The following is a 21251-nucleotide window of genomic DNA, read 5'->3' on the forward strand; positions in this document are numbered from 1 at the left end:
AGGTTGAGAACCACTACCCCAGAAGGGTATAGTGGATTATAGTGGTATTTCATTTGTATTTTAATAAATAAAGCTTGCCTGAAGATCAGAGAGTAAAACAGCCACACTGGTCAGTCATGCTTACCAGGCAGTGGAGGCACACACTTTAATACTAGGATTTGGGAGACAGAGGCAGATAGGTCTCTGTGAGTTCAAGGCTACCCTGGACTATACAATATCAGTGCAGAAACAGATCCAGGTGGTGGTGGCTCACACCTTTAATCCCAGCACTAGAGAGGAATATAAACTGGGATGAGACAGGAACTCGTTCTCTCTCTCAGTCTGAGGATTTCTTAGAGGTAAGAGCTCTCTAGTGGCTTGGCTGGTTTGATTTCCTGGTCTTCAGATTAAACCCCAATATCTATCGCTGGGGTTTTATTAATTGCGAATGGGAACTGCCTCCAAAGTACAGCCTCCAGGTCAGATGAACTCACCAGAGTTGCCATGGCAGTGCGTCGCAAACTCTCTTCTCAGGAAAGGTTTTTGCCTCATTCCAGGGACCTAAGAAGGGACCTCTGTCACCTGCATGTCCTACATGCCCGCTGTGTGTGTTGAGGGCAGGGTTGGAGGTACTTGCTACCTTAGCATTCTGTCTCCTGGTAGACCAACTGGGACTGACAGACAGCAGGCCCTCCCTCACCTGTAGACTGACGGCTGACAAAGGCTGGTAGGAGAGGAAAAAGTGAGTTCGTAATCTGTAATCTGCTTTCGGTGGCAGGTAGCACAAAAGGAGGCCTGCAGCTGTCACTTATCTGTCATTACAGAAAACAATCTGTCCCTGCAGTGGTGTTGGCATAAGTCAAGCTGCACCGGTGGGCCTGTCTGCCTCCAGAGTCTATGCTGGGCCCTTGGCAGCCCGCCGTTTCCCAGATCCAGAGAAGGTAACTCAATGGTTATTCATCAAACTAAGAATGGATGCTCTCCAGGAAATGTCCTGGCAAAGGGTTCTGTCCTTGATGCTAGACTTTTTCACATTTTTACAGTAATTTGAATGAAGACTGAGAATCACATTTATCAAACTTGCAGATGACAAATTCCAAGACTTGGGAAGGTCAAATGAGATCATATAAGAGCAGTCACATGGCATGAGTAAGGTTCAGACCACTGATGGAGACGACCCACAGTTTGAAGCAATCTGTCAAAAAATGGTCCCTCCACCCCAAATTAAATGTGATAAAAATAAGTTCAGATTTTAAATTTCAAACAAATACACACACACACACAAAAAAACCCACCAGACTGCAGAAGATTATTTAAAACATACTTAAAATGAAGGCGGGCAGAGCAGCTCCTAATTCCTAAAGCCTCTGGCCAGCAGCCTGCTGTGCATATGACTTTGACCCTGGCCTTTGCTATACTCACCTGCTGCACATTGTAACTGGCCAATCAGAGGCAGAGTCATCCCTAACTAAGCAACATGGAGAGGCAATAAAAGAGAAAGAGCCTGCCTAACCACTAACGGAGTTGGGATATTCCCATCATCCCCTGCAAAGGCTCACAACTTGCCAGCCCCACCAGGATGTTTGACTCAGACAAGACAGATAGGAAGTGAGTTGGCAAAAGCCTGCCATTTGATATTTTCTTCACAGAAGAGAAAAAGAGTGGGGAAAGGAAGGGATGAAAATAGGTAAGCAGCTGCCAAGGGCAATTGCTTGTGCCCTCAAAGAAAGATCTCTATTTCCTGGACTTTTATATCCATGTTAGAGTTCTCATTTTTCAAAAGTATTTATAAAAGCTCAGAATTTCCCAGCCCAAGACAACAGAAAATCAGCCTGGTTTCATGGTGTTTTCATGCTGGGAAAGGAAGAAATAGCAGGTCCTCGTGCCTCCCATGGGATATGGTGAGTTGGTGATCAAGCTCCAACTCACTAAATGCCACTCACCGTCCACTGGGAAGTAAGGATGACTAAATGGAGTAAACACACGAACACAGAGCCACCTCCATATGCAGACTTCCCCATGAAACTGCTTCCCATTTCCTGCATACTCATTTGCTTCCCAATGGTTAGTGTCCTCCACCATCGGGACACTCAAACACCCCTCTGTAAGCCAGGTGTGGAGCACATGCTTTCAATCCTGGCAATTTGGGAGGTTGAGGCAGGAGGCTCACGGGGAATTCAAGGCCAGACTGAGATATATCGCAAAGTCCCATCTTAAAAAGTTAATTTTTCAAAAAAGACAAAACAAAAAACACTTCTCTTTTGAAGATTAGAAAACCTAGTGAGTACGTGGACAGAAAGAAGAAAATTAAACATTATGTTGGGTCCAGCGGGAATTATAAATGTGTGTAAGAAGATGCTTGCTCTCAAGAAATGTGCAATTAAGAAAATGGAAATACCCAAAATAAAGTCAATAAATTGCAATTTAGCAGGAAACTCTTGGCAGCCTGACTTTGCAGAGAGTCTCTAAGTAAGCTACGGCTGCCACACGAAAATGGCTGGACCCAGGAAATGGTTGGAATGTAAGAGCATTCGAAACCTTGGTTAGCCAATTAAAGTCTCTCCCATGCCTGGCAATATTTTAAAGTTTGCAAATAGACGTATTAGGTGAAAATGCCATTCTTTCAAAACAATATGTGCCGGGGAAATTTTATTTGACAGTTGCAGACTCCGTTTTCTATATTTGGTTGCGTGATATGTCTTAGACTTTTACTCTGGCTCTCTTGAACACACCAACCCAGGCCTCATCAAATTAAAACTGAGAGCAATTACATCACTGTAAATCCTAATGCAAATAAAATAGTATTTCACTGGATAATGACAGCCAGTAACATAAACACAGTTTATACAAATTATTTAATGAGTCTGTTTCTAAGTATTTACCAAGAAAGGCCAGTCTTGTTTAAGCCGTGGAGGGAGGACTGGAGGGGAACGGAATGAGTAGGAGCCATTCCTGCAAAGAGGGCTGGGATCGGCAGAGCTTGCTCTCTCTAATTCCACCCAACACACAGTTTGGAGCTCACCCTCAGCCTGGAGACTCCATCCATTTGACACTATGTACGCGACTGGCATGTTGAATCTCAAGCATGTGATGCCTCCTTTCTTGAGTCTTCTCATTTGACCAGGTGACCGGTTGTCCCTCTGCGGCTATCTAATAGCCTGTCGACCAATGAGAAGGCAGCGCAAGAAGAGGGGAAGCAGTGGAGACCCATACCTTTGTCACGGGATTGGAGAGAGCCATGGCTAAAATTCAGATCCCTCATTCTAGGTTCTAGAGGCACCGCAGCAGGGCTGGGGAGACACGTGTATAGGGAGAGCTGGGTGTGGCCACAGCTCTCCTTCCATCCCGCCCAGAAGCACTGCGGTTAGATTACTTCCCTTCCCAGGGTCTCCAGCCGTGCTCTCTGCCCCCAGAAAGGAAAGAGTGTACTGCCAGATAAACCAGGAAAACCACTGACTGCTCCAAGGACAGACGTGCAGCCATGTTGGGAGTTAAAATACTGAGAAGAGCGCAGCATGCACAAAACTGGATACAGAACTGCGAGTTAAGATGAACAGGAATCCTGCTGCTTCTGCAGAACTACTGGAAGGGGAGTACCCCAAAACATGGCTTGTGCCCCCACCCCACTCCTGTTCTACCTCCATTCTGTGAGGAAGCCCGGAGGTCAGTCATGTTTAGCATCAACCATAAACAACCCAGCAGAATGCATAGGCATCATGTCCCCCGGAACTGCACTGAAATTCTGCAGCTACAGGCGGCCTCTGGGCTGAACTCTTGGAAGCCCCAGCTCAAAAGAACTGGCAGAACAGTGGTTGTGTTAGTCTGATATCCTGCACTGAACCCGCCACTCCTCATCCAAGACTGATCCCTTTCCATGGAGGCACAGGGTGCCCAGAAGGTCTGCATCCACTTCAAGGAGCTGGGTATTATTTCTTCTCCAAACTCTGCTCAAAGCAAACGGCCTGTTCTCTCCAGTTCCTGTGCTGAGTCCTCAGAATAGGCACACAGAATCAGAGATCCACTACCAGACCAGTCTACATGTCTTACGGTGAATAGGGACCACAGAACGGAACAAGAAAGCCTTCCTATAGACTGCTAAGCACATGACATGGATATGGTAGTCAATTTTCCAACATGCTGCAAAAACAAGCAACGAACATTTGTTCCAAGTTCTGCTTGGCATATTAATTCAAATGCCCTCATCGTACCTGTGTAAAGGAAAAGTAGGCGCACACAGGGAGCCCCCTGGATGAGCACTACCTAAAATGCATTTGAATAAGAAAATTGTCTTTAGCACTCTGGACCAAGCCAGACCTATCCAGTCACCTTGACTATGTAGCCAGGCTCCTACTGCTAGTAGTGGTTCAGATGATATGCAACCCAAATCTGCCACCAGCAGCTAGAGGTGTTCCCCCCTCAGGGACCTCTGTTGAGGCAAAGAATTCTGGGGCAGACCAGAGGGAAACAAAGTTAGTGAGTTTATTCAGGTAAGTCTGAATGTTAGAGAGTGAGAGAGATGCCTAAGAAATGGAGGAAAAGTAAACTAAGTCATGAATGCACGTTCTCGAAAGTAGTCAATTAGGCGTTGCCTTAGTTAGATCAATATTGGTGTCATAAGACACCATGACCGAAAGCATATATAGGAGAGGAAAGGGCTTACTTAGCTTACACTTCCACATCATGGCTCAGCATCAAAGGAAGTCAGGACAAGAATCCAAGCAAGGCAGGAATCTGGAGGCAGGAGCTGATGCAGAGGCCATGGAGGAGTGCTGCTTCCTGGCTTGCTCCTATGGCTTGATCAGTCTTGTTTCTTATAGATCCCAGAACCACCAGCTCAGTGACGGAACCTCCTACATCAATTACTAATTAAGAAAATGATCTACAGTCCTGCTTATAGCCCGATCTTATGAAGGCATTTTCTTAATTGGGGTTCCCCTTCTCTGATGACTTTAGCCTGTGTCAAATTGATATTAGCAAGCACAGTTGTCTTCACCATGGCGGTATGTATTTATATGTGTATATATGTATGTATGTATGTATGTATGTATGTATGTATGTATATAATCTTGTGGCTTTTTATGCTACATTCTTACATAATTTACAATAAGAATTAAGTCCCAGTTTAAAAGTTAAATGAAATTATATGATCTGGTTTAGTTCTTTTTCCAACCTTAAAGAATTTGCTTTTGTAAATGAAATCATACATGGTCTTACAAGTAGCATCATTTGAATTTAAGAATGAGAATGGACACTTAAAGGCACAAACATTCTGACCCTAAATAAGTGTAATCTATTGTTTTTAGCATTCTTGTTTGAGATATCTTTAGGAAAACACACATCTTTGTAGGCAATTCTGGCTTTATCGGCTGTGTTCAAGTGTCTTGACTCTCAGCAGGAAAGGCAAAGAAGACCCCAGAATGAAAAGCGTCTTCCTCTCCACATAGCCCCTTAATTTTCCCTGTCTTTTTATCATGCCTCACTATCACTCAGGAGGTTGGTCTAGATCAACAAGTCATTATCCATGAGGGCAAGGCCAAAATCTCTTTGTCATCTCTTAGGTTGATAAAAACCCTTTCACTAGAACATAGTGTTTTAAATGTGGCCCCGCGGGCATGGAGACGGGGGCTTGCACCAAGAAACGGAACAAGAAAATGAGCAGAACAAAGACCTCCATTGCCATCTTTTTGCCGAGGCTTGCTCCTTAATAATGTGGGCACCACTCAACCTCCCAGGAATGTCATTTTTTTTTCCCACTGGAAACTAAACTAAAACTAGGGTGGATGCCTGGAGTGGAGTTAGAAACATCTCAAGTAAACTGTTCAAGACAGCATTGTACAAGAGACCACTTCCTAAATTAACCCCAGCAGCAACAGACACTGAGAGAACAATTAATAAATGGGACCCCCTGAAACTGCAAAAGCTTTGTAAAGCAAAGCCTTGGTCAACAAGATAAGAAGCAGAATGGGAATGACTTTACTACACCTAACCCCCCCACATCAGACAGAGTTCCTTTTCTCCAAAATATACAAAGAACTCAAGAAATATTTGGTCATCATAAAGAACATAAATCCAATAAAAATAAGTATAAACCTAAACAAAGAACTCTCACAACAGAGGAATCTAAAATGGCTGGAAGACACTTAAGGAAATGCTCAATATCCTTAGTCATCAGAGAAATGGCAAATCAAACAACTCTGAGATTCCCAAATTATACCTGTAAGAATATCCAAGATCAAAAACACTGATGACAAGTTATGCTGGAGGTGTCGTGGGGTAAAGGGAACACTTCTGCATTGCTGGTGGGAGTGTGAAGGGGGAAGCCCAGCCAATAAACTTTTTTGTAAGGCGTGTCCCCCTTAGGCTAATATTTACTTATAAAATCTTGCAGGTGTATGAGAAGAGCTTGGAGGAATAGGAATGGTTGGGATATAGGAAGGGTGGATATGGGAACAAGTAATTATATATCTTAATTAAGGGAGCATTCTAGGGTTAGCAGAGGACTTGACTCTAGAGGGGCTCCCAGATGTCCAGGAAGACGCCCCCAGCTAGTTCCTTGGGCAGCTGAGGAGAGGGTGCCAGAAATGTCCAGATCCTATTGCCATACTCATGAATATCTTGCATATCACCATAGAACCTTCACCTGGCGTTGATGGAGAAAATGACAGAGCCCACATAGGAGCACAGACTGAGCTCCCAAGGTCCTGATGAAGAGCAAAAGGAGGGAGATCATGAGCAAGGAAGTCAGGACCATGAGGGGTGTGTTTACTTATTGAACGACATGGGACAGATCTAATGGGAGACCACCAAGTCCAGTTGGAATGGGACGGATGGAACAGGGGACCAAACCGGACTCTCTGAATGTGGCTGACGGTGGAGGAGGACTGAGAAACCAAGGCACAACGGCGATGGGCTTGAACTCTACAGCATGGACGGGCTCACTGTGAGCCTTGTCAGTTTGGTGCTCACCTTCCTGGACTTAGGGAGAGTTGGGAGGACCTTGGACTTAACATAGTGAAGGGAACCCTGATGGCTCTTTGGCTTGGAGAGGGAGGAGTGGGGGTATGGGCGGAAGGGAGGGAGGGAGGGGGAGAAGGAGAGGAGGAGATGGAAATTTTTAATAAAAAAATGAGAAAAAAAATCTATGCAGGTGTGCTGCCCGCGCTCTCTTTGTTTCCTGCACTCCTCGCTGGAACCTTGGCTTTGTAAGTTCCCTTTTCTTTCCTTTATAAAGCTGAATATTATAGTTAAAGCTAGTCTGGTTAATCATAACTGCCGATCGCCCACAGCCCCTTCAGGAGTGGCAAACTGGTACAGTCCCTTGAATATCAGTGTGCCATTTCTTAGAAAATTAGGAAACAACCTTCCTCAAGACCCAACAATACCACATTTGGGTTATATATCCAAAGGATGCTCAATCATGTCACAAGGACATGTGCTCAACAGCAGCTTTGTTGTCATAGCCAGAACCTGGAAACAACCTAAATGCCCCTCGCCCAAGGAAGGGATAAGGAAAATGTGGTACATTTATATAATGGAGTACTACACAGCGGAAAAAAATAACAACATCTTGAAATCAGCAGGCAATGGATAGAGCTAGAAAACATCATTTTGAGTGAGGTAAGCCAGACCCAGAAAGTCAATTATCATAGTGGTTTTTAAACATAAAGCAAAGAAAACCAAGCCTACAAATCACAATCCCATAGAACCTAGACACAATGAAGACTCTAGAGAGAAATACATGGATCTAATCTACATGGGAAGTATAAAAAGACAAGATCTCCTGAGTAATTTGGGAGCATGGGGACCTTGGGAGAGGGTTGCAGGGGAGGGCAGAGGCAGGTGAGGGGAGCAGAGAAAATGTAGAGCTTAATAAAGTCAATATACATATAAACATATATAATATAATAAACATTATAGTAAATATATATAAATGTAAAACTCCACAAGTGGGTCTTCCTTGTTTGACCAAGCTGCCTGCTAGATCCCAAAGTGAGCTCGTAAAGCCCATGGTCACGGAGTTAAAAGAGCATGGGCAAGCAGAGGAAGGTCAAGTCACTGGTCTCTAATAACCTCCACCCTGACTCCCTACCTCCTTCAGTTCACTATATCCAGACAGAAAAACACCACTGCCATCCTGATCCGTAATCCAGCCCCACCTCCATCTAGAAACCTCTGCTTCATCAAGGATCTCACTTGCCACCAGCTGCTCAAGTTAGACACCTATAAGGGACCCCCAGGTCCCCTTCCCTTGTTTCGTGGCTAACACCTTTACCACCATAGCTACCACCATTAACTTTAACTCCTACATACCTCCTTTCCCACTTTCCCCACTGACTTTATTCAGCCCTGCTCAGGTATCGCCTAGGTGGTCAGAGTTACCTTACTTCCGACTGGTCTCTACATGCTCCCCATTGAGGCCGTTCTACAGGAGAATCTGATCAGGCTGACTCTCTTCCTTGGAATACCCCAAAGCTTGACCTACAGGGCTAATCCCTCCCTGGGACACTTATGCTGTTCTTGGCCTGGCTTCTACCCACCCCTTCCCACTTGGCCTTGAACTATTTCATATGACCCCATGGATGCACTCATACCCTCTCCATGCCTACCTATGCTCTCTCCTCTACCTCAAGCCTCTCTTTGTATACTCACCCGATGTGGGATAGTCTGCTCGCTTCATTACTACACTCACCGTTCAACTGACCCTTCAAACTCAGTTTCGCTTCTCCTCCTGCCAAGGGTCATCTCTATGTCCTTCTTCTCATATTTGGACACATGCCCACTTATGATCTCATCATCCCCCCACCCTTACCATGTTTCATTTAGATTCCATTTACACCATGCCATATTCATAATCCGCTGTTCCCTTCAGACAGTAAAAAGGCCCTGTCCTCTGCAAATCAATCCTTCCATGGTTTCTGGCGATGTCGTAGGTACTCAACAGACACTGGCTGAATGAATGACCGATAGAATAGTTGGTAGAATAACATCACAGCGAACTTCTCTAGCCAAAATATCTAAGTATATTTGGATGCAGTACAGTGAAAACTGAGATTGTAGGGAAATCTCGCCTCCTTCCTTCTCCAAAGTCCCCAGCTCAACCTGCAATAACCAACTCTCCCACCCACCCTGCAGAGCCCCACCCCCTTTTTCTGGTGTTAAGCATCCCAGTCCACTTTCTCCTGCTGTCCCAATTGCATTGTTCTTTCTGGCCCTGGGCAAATAGCTTTAATCCTTTATAGCTCTTTACCAGAGAGGCAAACATGGGGAGATGCTAAAAGACTCACGGTGAGAAGCCGAGCTCCATGACTCTCTTTCTTGATTTTCTTTGACCTTGTGTGTAAACAGACCCTGGTTTCTGAAGAAGGCCTTTAATATGTTTGACCATATTTATCCTCCTGGGCTGCAGGTGGGAGACAGAAGGGCTTATCCCTAGCTTCAAAGAGAGAGAAATAGAGGCATTGCCCAGATAGAAGTGAATGGAGACTACTCCGCAGACTTAGGATTAGAAGCTAGGCCTCTCTATTCCCTGACCAGCACGTTCAATTGCTCTGAAAATGAAAACCACAGGATTATTTTGCAGGAGAAGAAAAAATCAGCCTGGAGAGGTTGTAGTCACATTCCCGACAAGCTCCAGTCGGGGGACCCTGTAACTTACGTAAGTGACTTATTAGACCACAATTGACAACTACAGCATGACAGCCTGTGCCGCTTCCTCAGTGTTCTCTCCGTCGATTGTCTGTGCTCGTCTCCCAGAAGGAAGACTCCAATATGGCCCAAGCAGGGAAACAAGCACAGGACACCACCCGCAGCAGCCCCGGGTCCCCTTCCTTGGGACTTGCCATGGGTAGGGCCAAAGAGAAACTGATGAATAGTGCCCCTGCCTCGTGGGCCTAAGCCCCTCTCCCACCTGCCCTCTGCTGTGTCCCTGAGCCAAGAGTTTATAAGGAAGAACTGAAGTGACACTTTCCCAACACAGCTAGGAATCAATACAAGCTGTTGTCAGGCTTTCCCATCAAAGGACAGCTGCCACACTTACTTCTCCAAAGCCAAGAGCAACGGAGCTCCCGTGCTTGGCTGACAACTGCTTCATCGGAGCGAGAGCGCTTAAATTTAAAACTCACTGCAGTTGGGTTTGAACTCAGCTGGGACTTGATTTACGGCTAATTCATTTCCCCGATTCCTATAATTCTAAACTCAGTCACCAAACAGTTTAATGCTGATAGAATCACCAGTGCAGTGCTTTATGAATGGGTCTCAGGGGAGTTTTGTTAGTAAGTGTGTGTTAGCAACCGTTATTCACTCTGGAAGGGAACTAGGTGCTCAGGCGGAGGGGACTGGAGGCCCAGTAGTTGGGCAAGCAGGCTATCAGTTGCTGTCCCTAGGTAATCCAAAGCCAATTACCGCTTGGAATGGTACCCTTGTCCATGCAAAACACAACTCTCCTTCCAAAGAATGTAAGAGATAGTTTACATACATTGAGCCAAATATGAGTGGTTGTGGTCTAGGAACACAGACTTGTGTTGCCTCAGTTAACATGACCCACCATGGAAAACGGTTTCATGAACCACTATAAACACAGATCAAAAAGCAGACATAAATTAACACATTTACCAAATACTGAGACCATGGGCAGGTGGGTACAGCAGGTGGGGAAACTCTGCTATAGGTTTCAGATGCTATCTGATGATATCCTTAGCTTTGGACTGAGGGAAGCTAATGGCTTCTCGAGAATATGTTCTGAATGTTTTATCTGGTAGTCAAAAGAATGTTAAGTCAGATACAGAGATGAGCAATAAATATCTACTAAAAAAGACTAAAGATAACCCAATGTGATTTTGGTTCTCCATCTGAAATGTTCTGACTCTCTGAAATCATGAAGTTCTAACCAACCAAACTACAAAATCTCCAGGACCTTCTGTTCAATCCACCCCTCCTCACGCACATGCGCACACTATTTACCTATCTAAAATGAATAACGGGTGGTTAAATAATTACTATAGGAAATACAATCTCTGGGGCACGACTTCATGATCAAGGCCATGAATTCATAGTCAAATCACAAACCTTCATTCCCCTTTAGGGTGGCAAAGGCTCCCCAACACATCTCAGGAGGAAATTGGTTTCAACTATTCAAAATTTAGGGAGATGTGTCTTAATAATGCAAGTCTCATTTGTCATTTTGATAAGGAAAGTTTCTCTTGGTCAGTTCTTCTGAGGTCTGTTTTTCCATAAGAGTTGCTGAGGAAAAGGTGAACGTCATTACTTACATGTTCTGCAAACATTCACTTGGTCAATGATGTGCTCCGTGATCTACCAGAGCTGCATTCACACTTCTAAAAGCAAACCCTGCACCCTGCACCTGCCTGTGTGGCCATGCTCAGAGAAGTGCTATAAGAATTCAGTCACTTCTGGGCCCTTCAAAAGCGTTTGACGGGGACAAGAGATAGGCGGAATCTCTGAAAGATGGACACCACATGTCTTCACTTTGCTAGGACAGTGAATTCCTCTTCCTAGTACGCTCTCCTCCAAGTTGACCTTGAACTTAAAAACATCCTATGGAAGGACACTATCTACTAAATGTTGCTGCGGCCACTGTCCTCCTCCTCCTCCTCCTCCTTCTTCTCCTTCTCCCTCCCATTCTCCTCCTCTTTCTCCCCCACTCCTCTACTTATGGAACAAAGCCAGGACCTTGCACATGCTAAGCAAATTCTCTAACACTGAACTATATCCCCATCCCAAAAATGTTTTCTACCAAACAGAACTTTGATTCCAGATGTCATCAGGTTTAAATACATCAACACAAAGCAACCCACTACCAGATAAACTGTAAAACACATGGTTAATAATATACAGGCTTCCCTTTAATACATTTGCTATGCATTTTGAGACGGAGAGGACACAGGAGAAGGTATCTGCAGAACTTTCTTGGTCATGTAATATTTTTTAAGTAGGACATGAGGAGGGGACATTCAGTGGACTCAGCTCTGGATAAATTAGCTTGGCCATCCCTCTCCGTCTATCAGCATCCAACCCACAGTAAGTTTCACACAGAGAGTGATACTTTGATTCTACGCCCATCAACGTGAAGAGCCCACCACACCCTATCCACCCCCACCGTGCACATTCAGCAAATATTTATCAGTCACCTCAAAAGGATACCCTCTGGATTTGGCTGAGTATAAAAGAAGTATTAAATAGTTCCTCTCAATCTAGGACATCAGGAAATATAGTCATCCCTTGGCATCTGCAAACAATTTGTTCCAGGACAGCACCACACTCCATGGATGAAAAAAAAAACTCTGCAGATACTCAAGACTGTTATATATAATTATATGATACTTGCCTACATACAGCATAGGCCTATCCTCCTGTATACTTTAAATCATCTGTCGATTACTTATAACACTAATACAATGGAAATGCTATGTAAATGGTCATTACTCTGCATTGTGCAGGGAAGTAAGAACAAGGAGAAGAGTCTCTTCACACGCGGCAGCAATATGATTGCTTTTAATATTTTCAATGCACAGTTAGTTGAATCCACAGATGTGGAGCCCGTGGATACATAGAGCAGGTTGTACATGATTTCAATTGTCGTCCCTGCCCCTGCCGGGCCACAGCTCCTTTGTCATCGTGGAAAAGAACGAATGGAGTTCCTGATTGCACAAGATGTGCTTTCAAGCACGGGTGGGGCGCAGAACTCTCAGGAAGACTAGGCTGCAAACCCAGGTCTCTCTGCCAGTGAGCTGCTCACATGCATCAGTAGTTAAAAGCAAGTGCATCTAGGGAAGGAGGACAGGTCAGCCTCTAATAGGGAAGTGAGCTGAGAGAGGTCACAACCCCAGTGTGATCATTGAGCCTTTGCCCGAATTGACCCGAGAAGGCCTTCAAAGTGCAAGCATTACCAAAAACAAATAAATAAATAATAAACTTCAGAGGGAACAGGGCTGGTTAAAAGCAACAACTTAAAAACTTTATGCAGAACTATACTCTATTGTGCCATCCTTAACTGCTTACAATAGGACTCAGAAGTAGCCGGGGGACAGAACACTGGCTTCTGCCCCTGCTTCCCAGCAGCTGTGCCATCAGCTCCTGAGCCTGGGATGCCACCAAACCACACTGGAAGGGGCTTCAGGGGCTAAAACAGCTCAACATCAGGGAAATGTCTTGATACCTATCCAGTATCTCTTCTTATTGATACTATGACCAACTCAACAATTTTATCAGTATTAGCTCATTATAAATTGTAGAATAATTTCACTGTCAAGAACAAAAGCAATGTAGTGATAGCCCTAGGAATGCCAACACTCGTTCCTAATGTGGTTTCAGTGGGGGCTGTGGTTCGGGTGACCTGCAGTGTGGTTGGCTAAGGCTACCACAACTCTACGAATCTAGGGAGTTCTTTACTAGAGAATTCCTTCCCGTCTCACTGTCTAGACCCTGAAGCCACACAGTCCTTACATGAGGCTCAATTGATGCATTTGCCCCATCAGTCCTATCCCACCCTGTTGTGGAGTATTTGTAACTGTGTGAAGATGGATGGCTGTGATTGGTTTAACAAAGGGGTGAACAGCCAATAGCTAGGCAGGAGGTATAAATGGGACCTTCAGGCAGAGAGAGAGGAAGAAGGACATGAATCGAGGCACACGAGAGATGCCATGGAGACATTGGTGGAGTTAGACACACAGAATGAGACAGAGGCAAGAGTCACATGGTAGATTGTAGATTAATAAAAAGAATGGATTAATTTAAGTTATAAGAGCTGGTGGAACAAGTCTAAACTAAGGCGAAGTTTTCATAATTAACAATAAGTCTCCATGTCTTTATTTGAGAGCTGGCTGGCAGGACAGAGAAAGACTCACTGCATATGGTACCCAATATGAGGTGCCAGACATTATGGCTTCTTTTAATGTTTTATTATTCAATAAAGCTCAGGAGTCAAACACTAGAGAATAAACCCTGACTGCTCCATAGAGCGAAGGAGAAAAGTTCTCTTCACCCTCCTTTCCTTCTAGTTTGCCCCTCAAAGCGACCCAATGACAGCTCATATGAGCCCTGTTATCCTAAAGCTCTCACTGCCTTTCCTCCTTCAGAGCCAAGGCTAGGCTCCCCTAAAGGCTCCATTATCAGACACAGTAGGAAGAACCACAGAGGTCCAGTCCCCCCGAGCCTCACCATTTCTCCATCAAGTGATGTCACACCAGCATCTGAGAAAGCTAGGCTGCGATCAGGGGTAAGGGACAGATAGGCTAGAGGGCAAATCCAGGTATCCTCATCTTTAGCCAGAATAATACTGCTTACACTTCTGGTCACTAGAATTTCATATAATATTTCAGCTGAACAAGGAATTCCTCCACTTTATATTAAACAATTTTTTAAACCATCACTCTAGAACAATCTCCTCATTTTGTAACGAGTAGTGCTGAGACATAAAGTGATCTCTCCAAAAACCCCCTTTCTGGTAAATGACCAAGCTGAGATTTACATTTTGCTATATCCAATGCCTACTTTTCCATAACACCAGTGGTTATCAAGCAAAAAGAACGTATAGGAATCATGTATGAGTCTAAGAATATGTCCACATGCCTGAGAAGTTCTATGACCTTGGAAGGACAACGGGAAAGGCAGAACATGGAGAAGGCTCAGCAGACACTGAGGCTAGAGACAGAATTCTGAGGACTGGGAAACCTCATAGTCACCAGAACCCAAGACTTGATTATAAAAGTTCAGCTGAAATCATGCAGTCAATAATAAGGTTGCAAGAAAACATGAGCTACAGAAATTAGTCAGTCAAGGGTTCAGGATACAAGCAATGAAGGACCTGGGTTCAATCCCCAGCACTCACATAAAGAAGCCAGACACAACAATAGGCACTGTAAACAGGAAGGGCCTATACTCGCTGGCCAGCCAGTCCAGCCAAAGTGGCAAGCTCAAGGTTCAGTGAGAGACCCTGCCTCAAAAAATGTAAGGTGGTGATCAACTGAAAAAGCTCTCAGCATTAACCTCTGGCTTCCACATATACACACAGATAACTTGCACATACATATGAACATGAAAACACAACACACACAGAGACCATGTAGGCATTCACATGTACACACACGACAGTGTTTATTTCTTGATGGATTCCAGGGCTACACCACAGTGGAGCATGCTGGTGTGTTACAGCCTGTGAGAAATTCCACAGCAAGAAACCCATTTAGCTTAACTCATTTAACTTACCCAGTGTCTCAGACTTACTAGACTTGATAAATTTGGTGTGTGTGATATCTATTTACACAACCACAGAACGGACTTTGGGGATTTCTGCTCTCTTGTTGGTATTACCTTCCAGAAGCAAAACTGAGTTGAAGCATGAGAAAATGTAGCTGGCCTGCAGGGAAAGACTTGCAGTAGCTGTACTTTCAGTGGCCTCATCGCCAAGTGTTCCTCTCCTCCCACTTCATAATGAAAGCCTTTCCTCGTAAGAGCTGGGGAATTGATTGAGCTAGGCTGGGTTCAGTACATTGACTGTGAAGACAAGATCCTCTTAGCTAGCGATGTGTTTTGTGTTGGGGTGACAAAACATCCTAAAATCCAATTTGCTGTTGCGAATCCTGGTTCATGGGGAAGGCACCGTGGAGGGGAGTGGATGTTCCAGCTGACAGCCCCAGGCTCCTAGGATGCTTCAGAACGCACAGGCACCTGTTGGTTTAAATCTGAGTCCTTTCTGCCTCCCCGACTCTTGCCCCATCCCACCCAGGGGGAGAGAGATAAAATTCTAAGCAAGCTGCTTCTAACCTTCCCCAAAGTTTAGCAGAACTTCCCATCACTGACAGTGTAGAAGAAATGCAAATTACATTGTGCATGGGATGAAAGTCTCTCTTTTGAAAGTTATAGGGAAAACCTAACCACTAGACCCTCTCTTATTCTGTGCCTGAGAGTACGAAGACCCAAGAAACTGAGTCTGAGGAGCCCTGGCCTTGGGTGAGACAACACCCAGCATAATGCCTTGCTTCTTGGGACCGCTACTTGTATATATTTTCACTTCACAATGTGATTCCTAGTGGCTCTATTCCAGCCTGTGCCCACTCCACCTTCTTTTCTTCTATCTGAATTCAAAATTCCATTACAGCTGCAGGATTACCCTCCCTGGGCAGGCTATGGGCAGAAACTTTCACAGAGTATGGACATGACCTTGTCCCTGCCTCTGATCCTAAAATTTAGACCCCAAGAGCTAGTGAATAGATGGAAGAACAGCTACAGAGCACCAACCTGTGAGCAGTGCCATAGCACGAATTTTTGCCCGACAGTGAACTGCCATCCTTTGCTTGGCAGACCTGGGTCTGGGGCATCTTTAACTGTCATCTCAGCCTAAGTTCGCATGCTATCAAAAATTGGTAAGCCGCAATACCCCAACCATTACAGGCTTTCTTTGAGCATTCAATGGCAGAGTATGCTTTCCACAATCACCAACAATTTGAAATACGCACTGCAAGAACCAGACCCCTAGAGCTTCCGAAATCCAAAGCAAAGATGGAGACTTCATTCAGTTCCCCGGGCCATGTTTTCTGTGTTTTTCCCGAGAAAAAATAGATATTTCCAAATCAAGTAAACGTCAACCTCAGAGCTGATTGGTCTACTAAGAAAAATCTCATGCAAACTTTGCAATCCACCATCAACCAAGGAAAAGGCCCTTAATTAGTAGGGAAAATGTGGGGCTCAACAAATAGAACATTTTTGCCTGGGGGTCAGAGATGATCCAAAGGGATCATCTGGGCAAGCAGCTTAGTGACAAGAAGCCTGGTCAGACTGTTTTAGCACTGAGACTTGGTTCCACCACTTGGTGGCTATGTGACTTTGGACAAAGTCCTCAACCTCCCTCATCTCAGTTCCTTTGGGAGGATATAGGGACAGCAGTAGCCATTGCCTCTGGATGCTAATGAACACTAAAGGAAGCAACTCCATCTAGAGTATTCAAATGAAGGCAGATCAAAAGGGAGTGCTTCATAAGCACCGGCCACTACTATCATCATTAATTAGTACTTATTTTCCATCCCGGGGTTTTCATAAGGGCTAAAGCCAACACTAATGTCCTCACAGCTGCTTCCCTGGGGGAGGCTGATCCCACAGGATCATAGGACAGGGTTCCTCACTCAGGACTTCTAGAAAGCTATTCTGCTTCTCAGCAAGTGGAGAAACAGCCTCCTTCTTCTGGAACAAGGCCTCCAGCGGGGAATCGGGACCCCTGCCTGCCTTCCCTTTGAAGATCCGCCTCCTTCCACTTAGGCGGCAGAGCCTGCTCCTGTCTCCTTGCTGGCTCCACCTTCCTGTCATAACTAGAATATCTGCGCCTGGAAGCAAGGACAGGAGGGGGACCCAGAGTAAGGCAGGACAGCAGAGGGGATCAGGTGGGTGTTAGGGGAGGGAACAGTAAGGACTAGCTTTTAAAGAGACAGTGTCTTCAGGGCTCTGTGTGGACCAAGCTTCCTCAATGGAGCCTCCAGGGCAATTACCCTAATCATGCGCATCTCCCAAACAGCCCTTTGATTTATTAGCACGACGTCTTTTTTAAATGCCGCTTTTAAATATAAATAACACTTAATCATCCAGCTGTCGTTAAATTCATGTTATATTGATTTCGTGGAGTGCTGCAAATTTGAGGGTGAATGGGCTGGTGATACAAGCACAAGCTGGGAGGCGTCGTCTCAAGCGCAGGGGAAGGAGGGACAGGGCTTTGAAGGAGGAGGAAAGGGGGTGTCGAGTGAAAGAAATGAACCCTGCACAATTGCCCAGGGCCTGAGCCAGTTTCCCATGGAGGTAGCACGGTACACAAATAAGAGGCGAGGTGAGAACGACACATCCTTTGCAGAGTAATCAAAGTCAAAGTCACATCATGGTAGGCTCCCAGCATTGCCGCCGCCCCATCACAGCCAGTCGGAGAGCCACTCCAACAGGTCTCCAGTGTGCATTGTCTGTGCAGTGCCGACTCTGGTGAGACTGGGCTGGAGCCGCTGAGAAATGCCCCCTAGCTGGCTGGGAGGAGAGACGCTTGCTATGATTTCTTTCCATCAAAGCCTGGCAATACCCTAGGAGCTCGGAACAGTTACTAAGCCATCCCCCTGAGCTCTCTGCCCTAGGTAGGAATGTTGCCACCCTAGAAAGCCCCCACTTAATTCCCAGCAGCCCTCCTTATGATTAAAAGGATCTGCAGGCCAAGTGTAGGCAGATTCTGCCATGTGGATTTCCCTGTCTGCAGGGAGCAGAACTGAAGCAGGCAGGAGAAGAGAGACAGGGAAGGCGACCAGAGCAAATTGGCTGCCTAGGAGAAAAATTCCTCCCTGAAACATTTTCAGGGTGGTGCGTGTGTGTGTGTGTGTGTGTGTGTGTGTGTGTGTAAGCAGGATTTAGTGAGCGCAGAGCAGATCATGGGTGAACCATGCCTGCTGTTCACAGGAATGCTTCCAGAACAACTTCCAGCCTCAATAAGGATGACCAAAGAGAGTCGTTTGTGTCCGGGCCTCTCCTAGAGCTTGTAACTGAGTGTCTTCCAGTGTGGACCAGAGAACTTAAAGCCTACGGAAGAATAGTGGAGCAAGGATATTGTGGTATACTCCGGGGCTGGGCAAAAGAGCCAGGAAATGATACATGCACACACACACACACACACACACGCACGCACGCACGCACGCACACACACACACACACACACAGTGCTAATTACTGTCTATCTTTTCCTAGAAACCAATTGTAAGTGCAGAAAGTGTGGGGATTCTTTCGAGCTCCAGTACTTAGCTATAACCAGCATAATGATAGTTGGCTTTAAAATAACAGGCTGCAAATATTTTAGAAAGGGGAAGAGGGGAACAGAGACGTCTGTTGTGGCAGGGGAGATCTGCACCCCAGCTTCCTGCCCTCACAGGTCCCATGAAGGAATGCCTCTCTGTGACATACTCATTGTCACTGTAGTTTGGTGCTTGTTACAAACCCTGTGCCACAGCCGTACGCATGCATAGATGGGCCTGCCCCATCCACGCACTCCAAGTGTCTGCATGCTATAACGTACCAATGTTTTCCCACAACCCAGAAGTCAGAAGTGGATACCCCTGTCACCCGTGCTTGGACAAGACTGCATTTGGCAAGGCACGTGTATGCAGCTGGATGTGTACACACCCACCATTCTTAAAAGAATGTTTCTTCCTGATCTGGGTTCTCATTGTGAGACGCTTTCCTTTATCCCTGCTACCTTTTTCAGTCAATGAAAGGACAGCTTACACAACACATAGCAGACATAAGGCTTCCCTCCTAGGGCATCTGCTCCCCACACCACAAGCCTAGCCAGAGTCCTTGGTGGGGTCAGAAAAAAAGTTTGAAAAATAGGAGAGCTGAGGGTACAAAGAAAGCCCTCTGCGGATGCACCCCATCATCAGGATTTATAAGAAAGTGGAAACCCTGCACTTACACTTAAGTCCCCCTTGTTCAAGAGTCCTTGTCCCTCACCTTCTGGAAGATTCCCAACATATTTCTCCCTTTGGTAGATTTATGAGACACTGAACACATGATCTTATGAAGAAGGAAGAAAGTATATCCCATTTTATCAGGATGCCCCAAAAACACCACAAAGGGACACCTATAGAAGGATAGAAACTTTCTATATGTGCATTTGAGCCTGAAAGAATGATGTATTTGAACCTTCTAGTCTTCTCCAGGCAATAACTGAGGCCCCAAATAAGTCTCTCTTAGACTTTAATAGGGGAGCCATGAAAAAGCCCTTTGGAACCCCAACCCCCCCCCCATCCATTCTAGGAAAAAGTTTCAGAATGAGCAGGCTCTGAGACTAGGGTGTGTGGGGGGTGGAGCTCTGGGGAAGTACAACTTGAACCATTGACTTCTGGAAAGCAGTTCTGCACGCAGAGGATCTGAACTCTGGGAGACACAGTAGACCCGATACCTAAAAGGGCGGGTATGGCAATGTGTTCACAGTCCTTTCTGCCTGGATGTAGAGTCTACTTCCATTTCTACTCTCCTCCTAGTGTGTGTTCTCAGACGCATACCCCAAAGACATGTGACAGGTGTTAGCTAAAGGAACCGGGGGAAACTGCCTCTCTTGCACAGAGAAGGATAAGGAAGTGAGAGGTTGGCCACAAATCTGTGTCCCCAGACCCTGTCTGCTTGCTGTCTACCAGCGACTGGCAACGTGAATAAGGGTTGATCCTCCTTAAAGGACCGCAGCACCCTCCCTAGACAAGGATCCCTCCTCTAGCTTTGATGTTAAAGCCCCTCCCTGCCTGAAATCCCGGCACATTCTGGGGAAGCAGTGCCACGCTTCGGAAAGGCGTGTGTGCTGCCTTTACTAGCAAAACGCAGAGTCTGTTCCATATGCGCCGCCCTACAGAACTGCAGCCCCGTGGCTTATGTGGCCTCCTCCCAGGCGCCCTATCACAACAATCTCCTAATCTCTGCCTTTTATATATCTATCTGTATATATCTTTCTGTCTTTCTCCTATTTAAAAAAAAAAGAAAGAAAGAAAGAAAGAAAACAGAGTGTCCAAAAGCCAAGGGCGCAATTGCACTGGGCGGGTCTCCTAAGACCTCCCATGACTTCTCCTGTTTTGTAAAAACCAGTTAGGAAATGAAAGGAGATAGAAACAGCAAAATCGCTCCCTCATCCTACCAGACTAGATAGGAGAGTCAGTCATTTATCGAATCCCACCCTGAAAGTCCTGGGCAAGAGAAGTCTAGGTCCGGTGAAGAGAAGAACACGGAAAATCCCTGCTCCGGGCTGCGCTGCACCTACGCGGGTGTCCAGGTGGGACGTGGGCAGGTGCTTGAGCTCAGTGTATGCGTGTCTGCATGTGTGCGCGCGCGTGTGATTGTGCGTGTGTGTGTGTGTGTGTGTGTGTGTGTGTCTGTGTGTGTGTGTGTGTCAGGCTGTCTCGGAGCAGGCGAGGACTCTGGGACCGGACCCGGCACCTCCGCCTGCTTTGCCCCGCTGGCCCTGCGCCCGGCCGGTGGCTCCTTACCTGGAAGAGCGGCGTTTCCCTCCTTCAGCCCCAGCGCCGCATTGACACTGCAGATGGTGCCTGTACCGCTGCCTCTCGCCCTCCTCTGAACGTGTGCGTGTGCGCGCGTGTGGCTGCCTCCTTCAGCCCCAGCCCCGAACGCAAATACTCCACCGAGGCACGGGAAGCCACGAGCAGCAGAGGAAAACGGAGGGGGCCAAAATCAGAGCCTGCCGGGCTTGACAGCTCCTCTTGCAGCGTCCAAGGTGGGCGTAATGTCCAACAAAAGGT

At 46.0% G+C, this 21251-nt stretch overlaps 1 protein-coding gene across 1 annotated transcript in view; it reads right to left on the bottom strand.

Annotated features, from left to right (window-relative positions):
• Plxna4 (plexin A4) overlaps positions 1–21028 on the bottom strand; it is a 446194-nt gene extending 425166 nt beyond the window's left edge. Inside the window, exon 1 of the mRNA XM_038319125.1 lies at positions 20982–21028. The gene's annotated coding sequence lies outside the window, so the exon portion shown is untranslated. The remainder of the gene's footprint in view (positions 1–20981) is intronic.
• Positions 21029–21251: the final 223 nt, after the last annotated feature.

This window comes from Arvicola amphibius, chromosome 2 (assembly GCF_903992535.2).
Source record: "Arvicola amphibius chromosome 2, mArvAmp1.2, whole genome shotgun sequence".
NCBI classification, from domain to species: domain Eukaryota; kingdom Metazoa; phylum Chordata; class Mammalia; order Rodentia; family Cricetidae; genus Arvicola; species Arvicola amphibius.